Source organism: Spinacia oleracea, chromosome 6, assembly GCF_020520425.1.
Source record: "Spinacia oleracea cultivar Varoflay chromosome 6, BTI_SOV_V1, whole genome shotgun sequence".
NCBI classification, from domain to species: domain Eukaryota; kingdom Viridiplantae; phylum Streptophyta; class Magnoliopsida; order Caryophyllales; family Amaranthaceae; genus Spinacia; species Spinacia oleracea.
This window is the reverse complement of record NC_079492.1, coordinates 123,981,217-123,998,016: the sequence shown is the minus strand read 5'-3', so window position 1 is coordinate 123,998,016 and position 16,800 is coordinate 123,981,217. Positions and strand designations below refer to the sequence as shown.

At 42.5% G+C, this 16,800-nt stretch overlaps 2 long non-coding RNA genes across 4 annotated transcripts; both read left to right on the top strand.

Moving 5' to 3' along the window:
* The first annotated feature begins 1,089 nt into the window (after positions 1 to 1,089).
* Positions 1,090 to 9,729, top strand: LOC110788610 (uncharacterized). Of its 3 annotated transcripts, none has more exons than XR_002533414.2 (6): positions 1,090 to 1,247; positions 1,363 to 1,515; positions 7,711 to 7,908; positions 7,983 to 8,388; positions 8,484 to 8,517; positions 9,317 to 9,729. It is a non-coding gene; the product is annotated as an uncharacterized lncRNA (long non-coding RNA). The 3 variants fall into 3 exon arrangements; XR_002533413.2 differs by having other exon boundaries at positions 1,091 to 1,247; positions 1,358 to 1,515; XR_008923537.1 differs by having other exon boundaries at positions 1,115 to 1,247; positions 1,341 to 1,515.
* Positions 9,730 to 9,922: 193 nt separating this feature from the next.
* Positions 9,923 to 13,043, top strand: LOC130462774 (uncharacterized). Its single transcript, XR_008923538.1, has 5 exons — positions 9,923 to 11,428; positions 11,510 to 11,668; positions 11,754 to 12,070; positions 12,153 to 12,293; positions 12,362 to 13,043. It is a non-coding gene; the product is annotated as an uncharacterized lncRNA (long non-coding RNA).
* Positions 13,044 to 16,800: the final 3,757 nt, after the last annotated feature.

The following is a 16,800-nucleotide window of genomic DNA, read 5'->3' as shown; positions in this document are numbered from 1 at the left end:
TATTTATGGTCTTGTTTGGCAAATGGCTTTTTGCTGGCTTTTTTGTTGGCTTTTGGCTGTTGGCTTTTTAATCTGGTCAAACAGCCAAAAAATGTGTTTGGTAACTGGCTTTTTAGCTTGCTGAAAAGCTAGCTTTTCCGCCAAAAATGAAAAGCTAGTAACACTAGCTTTTTGGAGTTGGCTTTTGGCTTTTCACTATCTAAATTACTTTTTTGTCCTTGTTTTTTACTAATTAACTAATAATTAATAATTAGTGATTAGTGATTAGTGATTAGTGATTAGTGATTAGTAATTAGTAATTACTAATTAATATTTACTAATTAATAATTAATAATTAATAATTAATAATTAATAATTAATAATTAATAATTAATAATTAATAATTAATAATTAATAATTAGTAATTAATAATTAATAATTAATAATTAATAATTAATAATTAGTAATAATAATTAATAGTTAATAGTTAATAGTTAATAGTTAATAGTTAATAATTAATAATTAATAATTAATAATTAATAATTAATAATTAATAATTAATAATTAATAATTAATAATTAATAATTACGGAGTATTAATTAATGACTAATAACTAAAAGTGAATAACTAATTAATAATTAATCATTAATTATTAATGATTAATTAATAAATTATTAATTATTAATTATTATTAATTTAATTATTATTAATTATTAATTATTAATCATTGATTATTACTCCGCAATTATTAATTAAAATAATAATTTATTAATACTATTGCAAAAATTAATTTATTTTTAATGTATATTTATTTATTTGTAATTACGTTTTACTCCGTACACAATACACAGTATGTATTGAAAAATGAATAAAAGACATTAAATGTCCTTAAATGTCATTTTACATAGCTACAGCCAACAGCCAACAGCCAGCAACTGATTTTACCAAACACATTGGTAACCAATCCATAGTCAAACAGCCAACAAAAGCAGCCAACTTGAACAGCCAGTCAAACCAGCCAAGTAAAACAGCCGACAGCCGACAGCCAACAGCCAACAGCCAACAGCCAACAGCCAATTGCCAAACATGGCCTATATGTTGTGTATTTATTAGCTTTGGTTTCTCCGTCCTTCAAAGTTCAAACTACATCTCCCTCATCTCATCCTTCCTTTACTATTCCGGTGGTAGGCGCAACCAAGTAGCGGCGTCAATCACCAACTACCCGTCAGCAAGCACGGTGGTTGTTCGATCTACTCATTCAGTCACTTGTAAGTTGTTAACACCTTTTGCTAATTAATTGTATCTTTTGGATAATATAACTGTTCACTAAACTATTCTTCAACTACATGAAATGCTAAAAGATGACTTTTTCTTTAAGTTAAGTACTCCTGGTAGAGATGACATTGCCGCCGGACGTACGCAGCGTTTGCTTTGGGTTACTGTCAGATTTCTTGTCGCCGCCCGATCTCGTTGATGCAATTGCAAATTCGACCGTAATTTCTCTGTCTAAATTATCTAATATCGTCTCCTGTCTAGGTATAATTTCTCTACCTATTTTTTTACTTTTTTTCATTACAATATGTAATTAATTTTATTTTATATGATAAGAAAAAATACGAGCATAATTGTAAACAAAATGAATTATTGTGAGACATATTGGTTTATGCGTGGGCGGTTAAACTATTGTTTTAGTAAGTGACATCTTGATAATCAGTATCAATGAAATCTTAACAATGTTTAAGTCGAAAGCTTTAATTCGGATTTGCTGGACTGTTTGGAAGATTTGTCAATTAGCGTTTGGGGTAGTCTTTGTCAATTAGCGTTTGGGGTAGTCAATAAATTGGGGAGGGACAGTGGGAACTGTAAGGGGGTCTAAAAAGCACGAGGCTAATTGTGAGGGGTCGAAAAAAGCACGAGGCTAATGCGTAACCTTGTCCCTCGTGGGTGTGCCGTTTCTTTTTGTCAAATCAAGTGTAATTGGATTTCCTGTGAGTTTACACCCAATTGACTAGTAATATAGGAGTCGCCATTCAGTTTTTAACGACAATGAGAAAAACTGACAAACCTGGTTATCGTGACATAAAGGGAGTGCAATTATGTTTGACCACGACAGCCGTAGGTTCCCTTGTGATCCCTGGTGTGGGGATCTCTCAACATACACCCGCAAGGTAGAGATTGAGGGTTCGGGGGACTGTAACTACCGAGAGGAGTACTTCGCTCGTCGATAACTCCAGAGGCAGGATATCCTTACTAGCTCAGCATAAATAATTGAAGGGACATGTGTTAACTATTAAACTAATCTGAGTTGATTTTATCAATATGCAACATATAGTACTAGATCGAGCGCGATTATCTGATTTAGATTGTATTAAGGGACCTAGCATGATAATCCAATTTCCCAAAAATATCATATTTATTAGGCGTGATAGAACATTTAGATTTAGTTAGTTTAACAGTTCATAAAGAGGGCGAGGAAAGCAATTAAATCATAGAAAAGGGACACATTACGACGCACCCTTGAGAGGTGCGTCAAGGTTCTCAGAAAACTAACCACTTTGACTTTGCTATTTCTCCTTTTATTTAACGAATCTCAAGGTACGGGACATGATACGTTCTGTTCGATTTATGGATCGATTGCGATAGAACGCGTGATCAATTTCGCAGCGTGAGGCTTAGGCTTAGGGGTTGGAGTCAATACTCAGAAATAATAATTGTGTGTTGTTCTTTTTTCTCGTCGAACTTGGGCTATATTTATAGAAAAGAGTTTGTGGAAAGATAGAATTGTAGAGCTCTAATCCACGAGGAATTAGGAACGAAAATTTCAGCGCCCAAGCCTGGGCGCCAAAGATTTCGACGCCCAGAGCCAGGCGTTGAAAATAGGATTTGGGCTGTTTTCTTAGTCAGATTCGGATTCCTAGAATACGGAGTGTTTGAGACTTAATCGAGTCTTTTAGTGCGTATTAACCTTGTGACGGAATGCGTCTGGGCCCGTTACGAACTCTAGGCTCGTTAGGATTTTAATTAATACGTGACTCTTATTTTCGAATCATATTAGGAATAAGATTCTCTCGTAATCTCTATCTCATTTAAGATTTATGTTGGAGTGCAACACCTAATTCTGACAGGTTTCTATATTATATGACTTGCCACTTTTAACAACTACCCATTACGGCAGTTACTATTTTTAGCAGGTTTCTATAAATAGTAGGTTTCTATAAATAGCAGATTTCGGGTGAAATGAAAACGGGTGATCGAGATTCGTTATTTTATAGGAGATGCGTTGTCACGTGGAGATTTATGCTTTCATCATCGAACCTTCCCTTTCGGGAATGGGGACAAAAGTAGGTGTCTACAGTTAGCCCCCACTTTGACTGAGTCTCGGGATGAGACGATGGTCAAAGTACTGGACGGAGTGCGTCACACAAGCCATGGTGTATGTGACCTGTTTTGCGAGGGTCTCACGAGCCCCCGAGTGATAACATTTGACTTAAGGGTCATCACTTGAAGTATCGACATATCCCTCACGTGTCATTGAGATTTGTCAACGGATAGTATAGAAACTTCCTCACTTTGTCATTGGAAGGATCTAAAGGTGCGTAGAAACTCCCTCACTTTGTCATTGGGAGTAGCTACAAAAGTTTTCGAAATCAAAACTATAAAGTGTAATTGGGCATGGCCAAGCCCAATCACGAGGTAAAAAATGTTTTTAAAGATTCTCATTTCCAGGGTTAGCTAAATGAGAAAACCCCCTTGTTTTTATGGGACGTAAAACAAAGGAAAATCCAGCACATCGTTCTTTTTTGGAAAAACGGAAAACCAATCTTTGGAAAAAGGGAAAGCTACTCACATCGTTCTTTTTTGGAAAAACGGAAAACCAGAAAAGTTATCGCTGCAGCGACTAAGGACCTGCGCGGTTAGTGACGCAGACCCTGCCGGCTAAAGATGGCGAGCCTGTCCGCTAAGAGTGGACACCCCCGTCCGATAGAAGTGAACGAATCTGTTTTTGAAATTTGAAAATAAGGACCTACGCGGTTTGTGACGTAGACCCTGCCGGCTGAAGATGGCGAATCTGTCCGCTAAGGGTGGACACCCCGTCCGATAGAAGTGGACGAATCTATTTTGAAATTTGTTGTGTTTATTTTTTGAAAATAAGGACCTACGTGGTTTGCGCCGTAGACCCCGCCGGCTGAAGATGGCGAGCCTGTTTCATTTTGTTTTCTTTTGAAGATTCTATTTTTCGAAAACTGAGGATCTGCACGGCTAGTGACGCAGCCCCCGCCCGCTGAGGGTGGGCGAGCCCATTTTGAATTTCTTGCTTTTTCATTTTGCCTATGTGTGAGGGGGTCGAAAAAGCACGAGGCTAATGCGTGACCTCGTCCCTCGTGGGTGTGACGATTCTTTTATTTAAACAAGTGTAATTGGATTTCCTGTGAGTATACACCCAATTGACTAGTAATATAGGAGTCGCCATTCAGTTTTTAACAACAATGAGAAAAACTGACAAAACCCGGTTATCGTGACATAAAGGGAGTGCAATTATGTTTGACCACGACGGTCGTAGGTTCCCTTGTGATCCCTGGTGTGGGGATCTCTCAACATACACCCGCAAGGTAGAGATTGAGGGTTCGGGGGACTGTAACTACCGAGAGGAGTACTTCGCTCGTCGATAACTCCAGAGGCAGGATATCCTTACTAGCTCAGCATAAATAATTGAAGGGACATGCGTTAACTATTAAACTAATCTGAGTTGATTTTAGCAATATGCAACATATAATACTAGATCGATCGTGATTATCTGATTTAAATAGTATTAAGGGACCTAGCATGATAATCCAATTTCCCAAAAATATTATATTTGTTAGGCGTGATAGAACAATCAGATTTAGTTAGTTTAACAGTTCATAAAAAGGGCGAGGAAAACAATTAAATCATCGAAAAGGGACACATTACGACGCACCCTTGAGAGGTGCGTCACGGTTCTCAGAAAACTAACCACTTTGACTTTGCTATTTCTCCTTTTTATTTAACGAATCTCAAATTATGGGACAGGATACGTTCTGTTCGATTTATGGATCGATTGCGACAGAACGCGTGAACAATTTCGCAGCGTGAGGCTTAGGCTAAGGGTTGGAGTCAATACTCAGAATATGAATTGTGTGTGTGTGTGTCTGTTTTCACGTCGAATTTGTTTTCACGTCGAATTTAAGGCCCTATTTATAGAAAAGAGTTCGTGGAAAGATAGAATTGTAGAACTCTAATCCTCGAGAAATTAGGAAAAAACACGTCCCAGGTATTTTCAGCGCCCAGGCCTGGGCGCCAAAGATTTCGTCGCCTAGCTCTGGGCGTTGAGAATAGGATCCAGACAATTTCAACGCCCAGGGCTGGGCGTTGAAATTGCTGTTTGGGCCATTTCTTTGTCAGATTCGGACTCTTAGAATCCGGAGTGTTTGAGTTAATCGAGTCTTTTAGTGCGTATCAATTTCATGACGGAATGCATCTGGGCCCGTTACGAACTCTAGACTCGTTAGGATTTTAATTAATACGTAACTCTTATTTCCGAATCATATTAGGAATAGGATTCCCGCAGTTTTCTATCTCAATTAGGATTTATGTTGGAGTGCAACACCTAATTCTGACAGGTTTCTATCTTTTATGACTTGCCACTTTTAGAAGCTACCCTTTACGGTAGTTACTATTTTTAGCAGGTTTCCATAAATAGCAGGTTTCGGGTGAAATGAAAAGGGAATTGAGATTCGTTATTTTATAGGAGATGCGTTGTCAAGTAGAGATTTACGTTTTCATCATCGAACCTTTCCCTTTCGGGAATGGGGACAAAAGTAGGTGTCTACAGTTAGCTCCCACTTTGACTGAGTCTCGGGATTAGACGATGGTCAAAGTATTAGACGGAGTGCGTCACACAAGCCATGGTGTATGTGACCTGTTTTGCGAGGGTTTCACGAGCCCCTGAGTGATAACATTTGACTTAAGGGTCATCACTTGAAATGTCGACATATCATTCACGTGTCATTAGGATTTGTCAACGGATAGTATAGAATACTCCCTCACTTTGTCATTGGAAGTATCTAAAGAGGCGTAGAAACTTCCTCACTTTGTCATTGGGAGTAGCTACAGATGTTTTCGAAATCAAAGCTATAAAGTGTAATTGGGCCTGGCCAAGCCCAACCACGAGGTAAAAATGTTTTTAAAGACTCTCATTTTCAGGGCTAGCTAAACGAGAAAACCCCCTAGTCTTTATGGGACGTAAAACGAAGGAAAATCCAGCACATCGCTCTTTTTTGGAAAAAACGGAAAACCAATCCTTTTAATTTTTGGAAAAGGGAAAACCAGAAAAAGTTATCGCTGCAGCGACTAAGGACCTGCGCGATCAGTGACGCAGACCCCGCCGGCTAAAGATGGCGAGCCTGTCCGCTAAGGGTGGACGCCCCGTCCGAAAAAGTGGACGAATCTTGTTTTTTGAATATTTGAAAATAAGGACCTACGTGGTTTGCGACGTAGACCCCGCCGGCTAAAGATGACGAACCTGTCCGCTTAGGGTGGACACCCCGTCCGATATAAGTGGACGAATCTATTTTGTAATTTGTTTTGTGTGTTTTTTTTTTTGAAAATAAGGACCTACGTGGTTTGCGCCGTAGACCCCGCCGGCTGAAGATGGCGGGCCTGTTTCATTTTGTTTTTTGAAGATTCTATTTTTCGAAAACCGAGGACCTGCGCGGCTAGTGTCGCAGACCCCGCCCGCTGAGGGTGGGCGAACCCATTTTGAATTTTTTATTTTGCCTATGTAGAAGGGCTTTTGTGATTACAACCTGTTGGTGGGCCGCAATATTTCCTGATCAGGTGTGTCCTATAAGTGGGTCCACACTGTGTATATTTTTAACGATATTGCAAAATACCGTTCTTGGGAAAGAAATATCAAGATAACAGATATTTTACACAAAATAGGGGATTGCGCGTGCCCGACAGCGAATATTCGCTGTCTGGGAAGCATTTTCAGCGCCCAGCTCTGGGCGCGAGAATTTCTAACGCCCAGAGCTGGGCGTTGAAAACGCGAAGGGGAGACGGGTCTTTAAATTCGCGGACCGTCTCCTTCCTTTCCCATTTCCACCATTTTCGCTCAAGCTCCTCATCTCTTTCAACTGATTTCTTGCTCGTTTCTTCACTTTTCTTTACAAATTCTACTCCAAATCACTTCCTAACCTTCCCAATGTAAGTAATTTTCAGTAATTTTGAGCTTTTTTGTCAATTTCAGTATTTTTGTCAAGTATTTTTATGCATGAAATTGATTTGGGGGTTTTTGATTTTGTGCCCCTTTCCTTCAATTAGATAGTTTGAAATGTTCCTCATAACATGTTAATTAGTTTGTGCATGTTAATTTTCGCAAGTATGTTGATTCTTGTTGAATTTGGGCATTTTCATGCTAGCCCCCAAGTATACCTACGACTCTAGTGTTTTCTTGCAATGTAGGTGTTCTTGGTATATTGCTTGCGTTCCTCATAATTCATGAATGACAAATTATGGAAGAATTTTCATTTTGTTGGAATTAATTAAAATTTTTTTCACTTAGGGAACTTTTTGCTCGATATGAACTTAGTATCATGTCTTAGAGAACAAAAATTGTATGACTCCATTTTATGAGCGGAATGCACTCCTTTAGTGATTGTTGTGAGTGCCAGTTTTGTTAAAGGTATAATGTCTTATTGTATTATTGATCAGCATGTCTGACGAGTCGTCACCTCCTTCTGGTGGCCACGAGGAGCGTGGCATGTCGCGTCAGTCTATTGGCAGTTCACTAATCCATTCTGGATACGATTCGCCAAACTTCTTTGCACCAGGCTTCAAAGAACTGGAATCACTGCTGAAGATTGCAAGGACAGAGTGGATTACTACCATTCAAAATACATTGACTATAAGGTGGTATTAAGACACATCATCTATATAGAAAACATGATAGGGCTTGCTACTCATGTATCTTTTGTGCTTGGCAGGGAGTTGCTCCACGTGGGGACGAGGACAGAAAGATTTTTATTCTGTACCAACGTGACCCTGTCCCAAGAGTGCCTAGGACCCCTGCAGATGGTGGGGCAACAGCTAAAGCCAGTTATAGTAGTAGGTCAGTTAGTAGGGGACGGTCAGTTAGTCGTGGACGGAGCCACTCTGTTGGCTGCCCCACACACGTCTGCCCCTCAACAAGCTATGTCCCTGTGAGATCTGATTCTCAGTTAAAGTTAATGTTAGGTGCTGCTCTCAGTGAATTAGTGCGACACCACAACCTGCGTTTCGGAATGACACAAGCGGTAATGGACCAGTTTACTAACGAAACCATGATCCATATTTTTCTAGACCTTAGTTCTGAGCGGCAGATGGCTGAAATTGTTTCTATGCTTGGCCCTGGTAAGCAATTCTTAATTTACTTCAGACTCTTTTAGTTGATCCAATTCATTTGGGATTTCTAATTTCGATCTAATGGCTTTACTTGTTTCGTACAGATGTCTTGTCTGAGTAACCCCCTGCGTAATGGAGGTAACTAGTATTTTCTTTGATTAGGAATACTAAGATTTAGGGTTAATTGATTTTTTTTCCAAACAAAAGTCACACTGCATTAATATGGGTTGCTGAATTTAAAAGTCGAATATGCTCTTGATAAAGTTATGTATCGATACTTTGTTGTTACTTTATACTAAAATAAAAACAAGATTATCACATGGCACAACCTTGTTAAAAATTGATGAGTGAGTGAGTGTGTGTGTGTGTGGGTGTGTGTTTGTTTTAATATACTTGTAGTAGATTTTGAGCTTATATGATTCCTATTAAATGTATGAACATGTTCGTTTTTTTTTTGATAAGTAATTTAAAATTCCATTAAGCTCAAAAAACCACACCAATTTACAACCTAAGAAAGGTCAAGCCAACTAGGACCCCAACCTGCTCAACAAAACAAAGCTAATACAAAGTGGCTAACCACTCACAATCCTTCTATGTTACATGGACTCGGTGTCCTGTGTCGGTGTCGGTGTCAAGCGTCTGAATCGCTCATACATGTTCAAATTATTTCGAGAAAGCCCATACATGTTCTGTATGAACATGTTCTAATTTCTAATTTGCTTTTATAGCATGTTTGATGGCATTTTTAGAGTGGTTTTTGGACTTGTACTGTTGTTGAGTTGTTGTTGAGTTGCTGCCAACTTTTTGGCATGTTTGATGGCGTTTTTAGAGTGCCTTTTGGACTTGTATTGTTGCTGCCAAATTTTTTTAATGTTGCATGAAATTGTAGCATGTTTTTGTTCATGTTAAGTGATGGAGGAGTTGTTCATGTTTTCAGGTGATGGAGGAGTTGTTCATGTTTTCAGTTGGTTGGTGATTTGAGGTTTGGTGCTCCGTCAGTGATATTTTCTGATGTAATTGGATTGTTGATTGTCTGATGTAATTGGATTGTTGATTGTGCCGATAAGGGGTTGTTCTGCCCTTGGCCTAAGTGTAATTTTAATTAATCACTCCTAAGAGGAGGAGTACTTCTGTCGTTGACCTAAATGTAACTTTTAATTAATCACTTCTTATCGTAGGAGTACTCTTAACTTTTATTTATGTTTGAAGGATGTAATTGGATTGTTGATTGTGCCGATAAGGGTTTTTCTGCCCTTGGCCTAAGTGTAATCTCAATTAATCACTCCTAAGAGGAGGAGTACTTCTGTCGTTGACCTAAATGTAACTTTTAATTAATCACTTCTTATCGTAGGAGTACTCTTAACTTTTATTTATGTTTGAAGTACATTTCGTGCTGAATTGAGGGCCCTTTATCGAGGTCTCAAGTAAGCTATTTATGTAGAAAATTACCACAACAAAAGAGCCAAATGAATCTGAAATATATTACTCAATTATTTTCTCTCTCATCTCTCTCACCCCTAACCACCCTTCTACACCACTCTGACCAACCGCCAATGCCATCCCCACCACCTCTCTCCATGGCTTGACAGCTATTTCAGCCTTCATTCCCATGATCATGAACTCATATCTCATATATCACAAATACGTGTTAGGTCAGTTGTGCATTGCAGGCGAAGTAGATATCAAATTTCCATGCTTTTGCCACGCATCTTTTGGATGATGATGATTCTACTTGAAACAGATGGTGCAATATAAAAGAGCTACACACATAGGCAATAATCATGCCCCAAATCGGCCCTCAACAAGCCATGGTCAGCACGCGTTCTCGAGAAGCTATGCCTGCGACAGGTCAGCCAGGCAGAAACGGCGCGCGGTTTGTACACCAGGAGGGGGACACTGCGCCGTCTACCCCGGTGGCAGAAGAGAGGGCCCCCGGAAACGGGACAAATCGGCCCTCGCTTATTCGGCATCCTATGTCGACAGATCCTGTCACCAGGCAGGAACTCAATGCTCTCCTAGAGCAGGTGAGTCTCCTTGCCCGAAGAATTATTTTGGTTTAGGGAACTTTTTGCTCGATATGAACTTAGTATCATGTCTTAGAGAACAAAAATTGTATGACTCCATTTTATGAGCGGAATGCACTCCTTTAGTGATTGTTGTGAGTGCCAGTTTTGTTAAAGGTATAATGTCTTATTGTATTATTGATCAGTATGTCTGACGAGTCGTCACCTCCTTCTGGTGGCCACGAGGAGCGTGGCATGTCGCGTCAGTCTACTGGCGCGGGTCCCCTATGGGTGGGCCCTGAGCTCTACGACGGTCTTGATCTGCACTACGACCTAGAGCACCACGTGACTTCCCGCCTTCACGCGAGGAGAGGGATTACGGTTCGCGGCTATGGCGCAGCAACGAGTGAGACCGTTTTTAGTTTCCTGAGCTCGGACACCCAGGCTTTGGTGAGGGCGAGCTCACTGTTTCCGGTGGTCGAGACCTTCTGGGAAATACTGCGGCTTAACATATCCCTGTCCTTTCTGCGGTCGTTCATGAGGTGGTGGTGGGATACCACCAACACCTTCCATTTTCCATGGGGCGAGATGACGATCACTCCCGAATACTACACGGCTTTGACGGGCTTGAGCTTTACAGGGAACCCTGTTCGTCTGCGGTCGGATGGCCCATCGCTGACTGTTGCTGAGGGTACCAGGCTCCTGGGTTCGTGGATGGGTAAGAGATTGCCTTCGTACCAGCCCCGTGGGATACCTTTCGCTGACCTGATGTGGGCTTTAGAGCATGGGGTAGAGGAGTAGCCTTCGAGACAGGCTCGGCTGTTCTACCTCCATTTTATTACTTCCACTTTTCTATCGGGTCCAACTGACACCTTTGACCCGAGGTGAATAGGCATGGTGGATGACGTGTCTACACTAGGTGACTATCGCTTGGGCGATTTGGGCTATGCGACGCTCGTCGGCCAGATAGTTTGGCGGTGCGCGACTCGGACCCGAGTAGACGTCACTTTGTGATTACATTAGCGGGAGTGCCGCGTTTGATCGAGGTATGTGCCTAGACTTTCTTTTGTTTTCTCGCTTTTACCGGGCCTCTTTTTTTGATGTTTTATCGTCTTTTCTTTTTGCAGCTGTGGGCTTTTGAGCACTTACCTTGGCTGGCTCCCCGAAAGGGGCAGAGGCCTTTGGAGTTTCCTGCCGGTCGTCGTTGGGGTTGGAAGAAGAAGCTGACAGTGCGTCCACCGCCCGATACCGTGTGGGATCTTATTCGGGACGGGAACCCTGAGCATGTACAGAATCTTATCCTCTATCTCGTATTTCGTCATTCTTTTTATTTTCTATGTGCGAGATCTGACCGTGTTTGTACAAAAACAGGTGGTTTGGACCCCATGGCTCTCTTTTAGGGGTACTCATGATTTGGTCAGGGATAGTTATGCCCTGAGCCAGATGCGGGTCTTGTTCGTTGGCCGCCGGGACCTGTCTGGTACCTGGGAGAGCGGGTACGCATGCAGACGGTCGGGGCTTTTTCGGTGCCTAGGCCTCCGCCTGCGACCATGCTGTCTACTCGCTCGATAGGCGAGTCGTGGAGGGTCCACTCGAGGACTGGCGTGCCGGCGACGGAGTTGGTGATCGAGGGAGCTAGCTATCATCAGTTTATCCAGGATTCTCTTCGTCTCCCGCAGCCTGGCGCTGTGAGTTGCCCTCTCTTTTCGTATTGATTTTAGTGTTTTCGTGCTCGTGTCCATGTGTTTATGTCTACTGTGTTTTGTGCAGGAGTGTCCTGACCCTTCGTTGGGGGGATGGGTGCTTCCCGATGCTCGGATCTCGTATATCGGAGAGAGTGGATCCGAGATTGTGGAGACTTTCCCGGAAGACCGGGTTTTTCATGCTCCGCTCCCCGAGGGAGTACAGGCGGTATGCACCTTTTATTTGTGCCTCTTCTTATATTTTTTCCTTTTTTGTTACTAACATCCCTGTTTCAGGTCCCGGCCCGTACGGCCAACGTGATGGTGGGGGTGGTCAACCGGTTGAAGTCCGCGTTGGTTCGAGCCCGATCTGCACTTTCTTGCAAGAGCCCCCACTCTACTCGGGTGATGTGCCCTCTTTTTTTCTTTTGATCTGTACCTTTTGTTTGGCTTTCTGTTACTCACTCTCTTTTTGTCTTTTCTTGTTGACGGGTGCTGGACGAGCCGGGGCCGACGACGCGGGTCCCTCGGGCGGGGGACACGGTCTTGAGAGAGAGAGAGAGAGCACGGCACTCGCCCCTACGGCATCGCCGTTCCGACGCGGGGGTGAGTTCTTCCGGGGAGAGGTCCGAGCCGGAGCGTAGACGACGTTCCGTGTCGGTGGCCCGAGAGCCTAGCCCCGAGTTGCAGTCACAACCTCATTTCTGGGGTGATTCCGGCTGGGGGCCCTCATACCACGGGGAGTGGAGTGGATGGACCGGCGAGGCTTGGAGACATGGAGCCGATGACGAGTCTTAGGCTTACCTCCTATTTTGTACATATTCATTCTTGTATTCCGCATGTATATATATTTTTTTGCGATTTTTGGTGCAAGAATGTTTTAAGCCTTTCGTGGGTTTTGCTTTAACATATTATAGTAATATTAGCTTTCTAAACCAACGACGAATTTGGAAAAGGGAAAGAATTTCGTAAAAATAATGAGTTCATACAAGAGTGCACAATATTTTTAGACTAACCGACTACTTGGGGTATTGCATATGCATGTTCACTATTTTTTTGTTTTTTGCCGACTCGTGCCATACTCCTTTGTTGGGCTTGTTCCTGAAAAATTCTTGTGGCTTTGTTTTTCATTCTATTTGGTCTTGCCCGTGCATGGGTTAGGGTATAGTGCCCTTTGCAATATCTTTTCTTCTTGATGCGTTGCATGACTTTATTATTTTTTAATTTTTATTGGACCGAATCCTTGATAAGGATTGCCTACGTATCTTGTCAGAATCAGGTCGAGCGTAGTTCTAGTTTTTTTAATTTTTTTGAAAGGGTGTTCATTATACGTCTGCTTCCCCCCCCCCCAAGTGTTCGTGGTTCTTTTGATGGTTCGAAAAAGGAGTACGAACACTTGCAGAAGCGGGAGGATAGGTGGCAAGAGAGAATGACGCCCGTTCAAGGGCGAAAGAAATATCGGCGCCCAGGCCTGGGCGTGAAAAATAACAGCGCCCAGTCCTGGGCGTTGAAGTTTTGTACTACTTTATCGAGTTTTATGCCGCTTGCTTAGAGTAATGTAAGAATGCTTGCTTATGAGTCTTAACGTGTTTTATTAGATGCCTTAACTCCGGACTGGATTTTATTAAATATAGTACTTTTTCAATTGGTCTAAGTTCGTGAGGTTAGCGAATTCCGCTCCGTCTATGTCAGCTAGTTGGACTGCTCCGCCAGGTAGGATGGTCTTTACGAAATATGGTCTTGTCCAGTTAGGCCGGAATTTTCCTCGAGCGTCCGTAGTAGGTGCGCGGACTTCTTTTAATACAAAATCACCTTCTTTGATATTTCGAGGTTTGACTCTTTTGTTGAATTGCCTTGCGATGCGCTTTTGGTACACTTGCACGTGATGTAAAGCTCTCAACCTCTGTTCGTCTAACAGGACGAGCTCGTCGTACCTAGCTTGAACCCAATCAGCCTCGGGTAGCTTGCTTTCTAGGACGATCCGGAGGGAGGGAATTTCCAACTCGATCGGTTGAACTGCTTCCATTCTGTATACCAAGGAGTAGGGTGTTACTCCAATGGAGGTGCGGATTGAGGTTCGATAGCCCCATAATGCGAAGTGTAATTTGTTGGGCCAGTCCTTATAATTTTCGGCCATTTTTTCGATAATGACTTTAATATTTTTGTTGGCCGCCTCTACCGCGCCGTTCATTTGCGGCCTGTAGGGAGAGGATTTATGGTGTTTGACATGATATTTTTTGAGCAGGTCTTGGACTTCGGCCCTAAAGTGGAAACTTTGGTCACTTATGATTTCATGTGGAACCCCGTATCGACAGAATATGTTCTTTTCTAGGAATCGAGCGACATGTTTGGCCGTTAATTTTGCATAGGAAACTGCCTCTACCCATTTAGTGAAGTAATCAATTGCGACTAGAACGTACTCGTGTCCCCCTACGCATGTTGGTGTTACCTTGCCGATTATATCTATACACCAGGTGGAAAAGGGCCATGAAAAAGTGAAGGTGTATAGTTCTGAGGGAGGCAAATGGTTAAGGTTACTGAAGATTTGGCATTTTGGGCAAGTTTTTACAAAGTGATGGTAATCGGTTTTCATAGTGGTCCAATAGTACCCTGAGCGGGATATTTTCCAGGATAGCATTTTTCCGTTCATATGGGGTCCGCACACGCCGTTATGGTATTCTTTCATTAGTCTTTGGGCTTGGTTTTGGTGGACGCAAAGTAACTTGATTTTATTCGGCGTGTACTGTACAGTTCTCCCAGAATTATGCTATATTGTGAAACGAGGAGTCGTAGGGCCTTTTGTGCTGGCGGGGAGGTGTTTGGGGGGAATTCCCCACTTGTTTTGTAACGAAGGATGTCCGTATACCATGGTTCCTCTTCGGTGTTTTCAAGTTCGGAGTCTATGGCACTGCAATAAGACGGTTCTTTCCTTCGCTCGACCCGAAGGGTCATCCCGTCCCATCCATTCGGGATGTTGAGCATTGAAGCTAGCTTCGCTAGTGCATCCGCGAATTGGTTATCGTCTCTTGGTAAGTACGTATACTCGATTTTTTCAAATTGCTCGACTATTTGGTCTAAGTGAGCTTGATATTTTGAGAGACTAGTGCTTCGGACCTTCCATCTTTTGGATATATGGTTGATTATTAGGGAAGAATCCCCGAAGACTTGTAGATGTTTGACTCCGAGGCTAACTGCGGCCTCTAGCCCAACTATGCAGGTCTCGTATTCGGCGGCGTTGTTTGTGGCCTCGAAGTCAAGTTTGACGGAAATTGGTATATGGGCCCCTTCGGGACTGACTAGGAGAACTCCGACGCCGCATCCTTTCTGGTTGGACGCGCCATCGAAGTATAGTGTCCAATAGTCGTCTCGTATCATCAGAAGTTCCTCGTCAGGGAGGAGGTAAGCTTCCGTGGTTTCCTCATTCGTGGCATGCTCGGCCAGGAATTCGGCTACCGCTATTCCTTTAATTGTTTTTTCTGGCATGAATTTTAGGTCGAATTCTGAGAGCATGACTAGCCACCTGGACAGGCGACCATTTAGGGCGGGCTTTTTGAACATGTATTTTAAGGGATCTAGTTGCGACACTATATGAACAGTGTGGGCCAATAGGTAATGTCTGAGTTTTTTGGATGCCTAGACGAGGGCGAGGCAGGTTTTCTCAAGTTCTGTGTATCTCGTCTCGTACTGTATGAACTTCTTGCTCAAGTAGTAAATGGCTCGCTCGGATCCATGTATACACTGTGAGAGCATAGCTCCCGCTGCAGTATCCGTGACGGTTAGGTATAGGCGTAAAGGAATTCCAGGCAAAAGCGGGGAGAGGACGGGTGGTTTGCTTAGGTATTCTTTGATTTTATCGAAGGCAGTTTGGCATTGTTCATCCCATTCGACTTTTTCTTCTTTTCTTAATTTCTTGAATATTGGCTCACAAGTCATAGTAAGCTTGGAAATGAACCTACTAATGTATTGCAGCTATCCTAGGAAGCCCCTTATCTGTTTTTCAGTTTTTGGTGGGGGCATTGCGGTAATGGCTTTGATCTTGGATGGGTCAATCTCGATTCCTCGCTTACTAACAACATACCCTAGCAATTTTCCCAAGGTTATCCCGAACACACATTTTTGTGGATTTAGTCTCATGTTATATTTCAAGATTCGGGTGAAGAACTTTTTAAGTGCCTGGAGGTGACCGTGCCGGTCTTTAGATTTGACGATCATGTCATCCACATATACCTCGATTTCTTTATGTATCATGTCATGGAGTAACGTGGTGGCTGTTCTGTGATAGGTGGCCCCCGCGTTTTTCAAACCAAAAGGCATTACAGTGTAACAATATGTACCCCAAGGGGTAATGAAAGTTGTTTTTTCCATGTCTTCTTCTGCCATGAGGATTTGGTTATATCCGGCGTACCCGTTCATAAAGGAGAGGAGCGCGTGCTTTGCGGTGTTGTCTACTAGTATGTCAATGTGAGGTAGGGGGAAGTCATCTTTGGGACTGGCTTTGTTGAGGTCTCGAAAGTCTACGCACAATCGCACGCGTCCATCTTTTTTAGCTACGGGGACAATATTGGCCACCCATTCTGGGTAGTTGGAAACTTTTATAAAGCCGGCGTCTAATTGTTTAGTGACTTCTTCTTTTATTTTAAAGGCTATCTCTGGTTTGAGCCGCCGTAGCTTTTGTTTTACTGGCGTCATTTTGGGATCTAGCGGAATTTTATGCTCAGCGATTTCTCGATCTATTC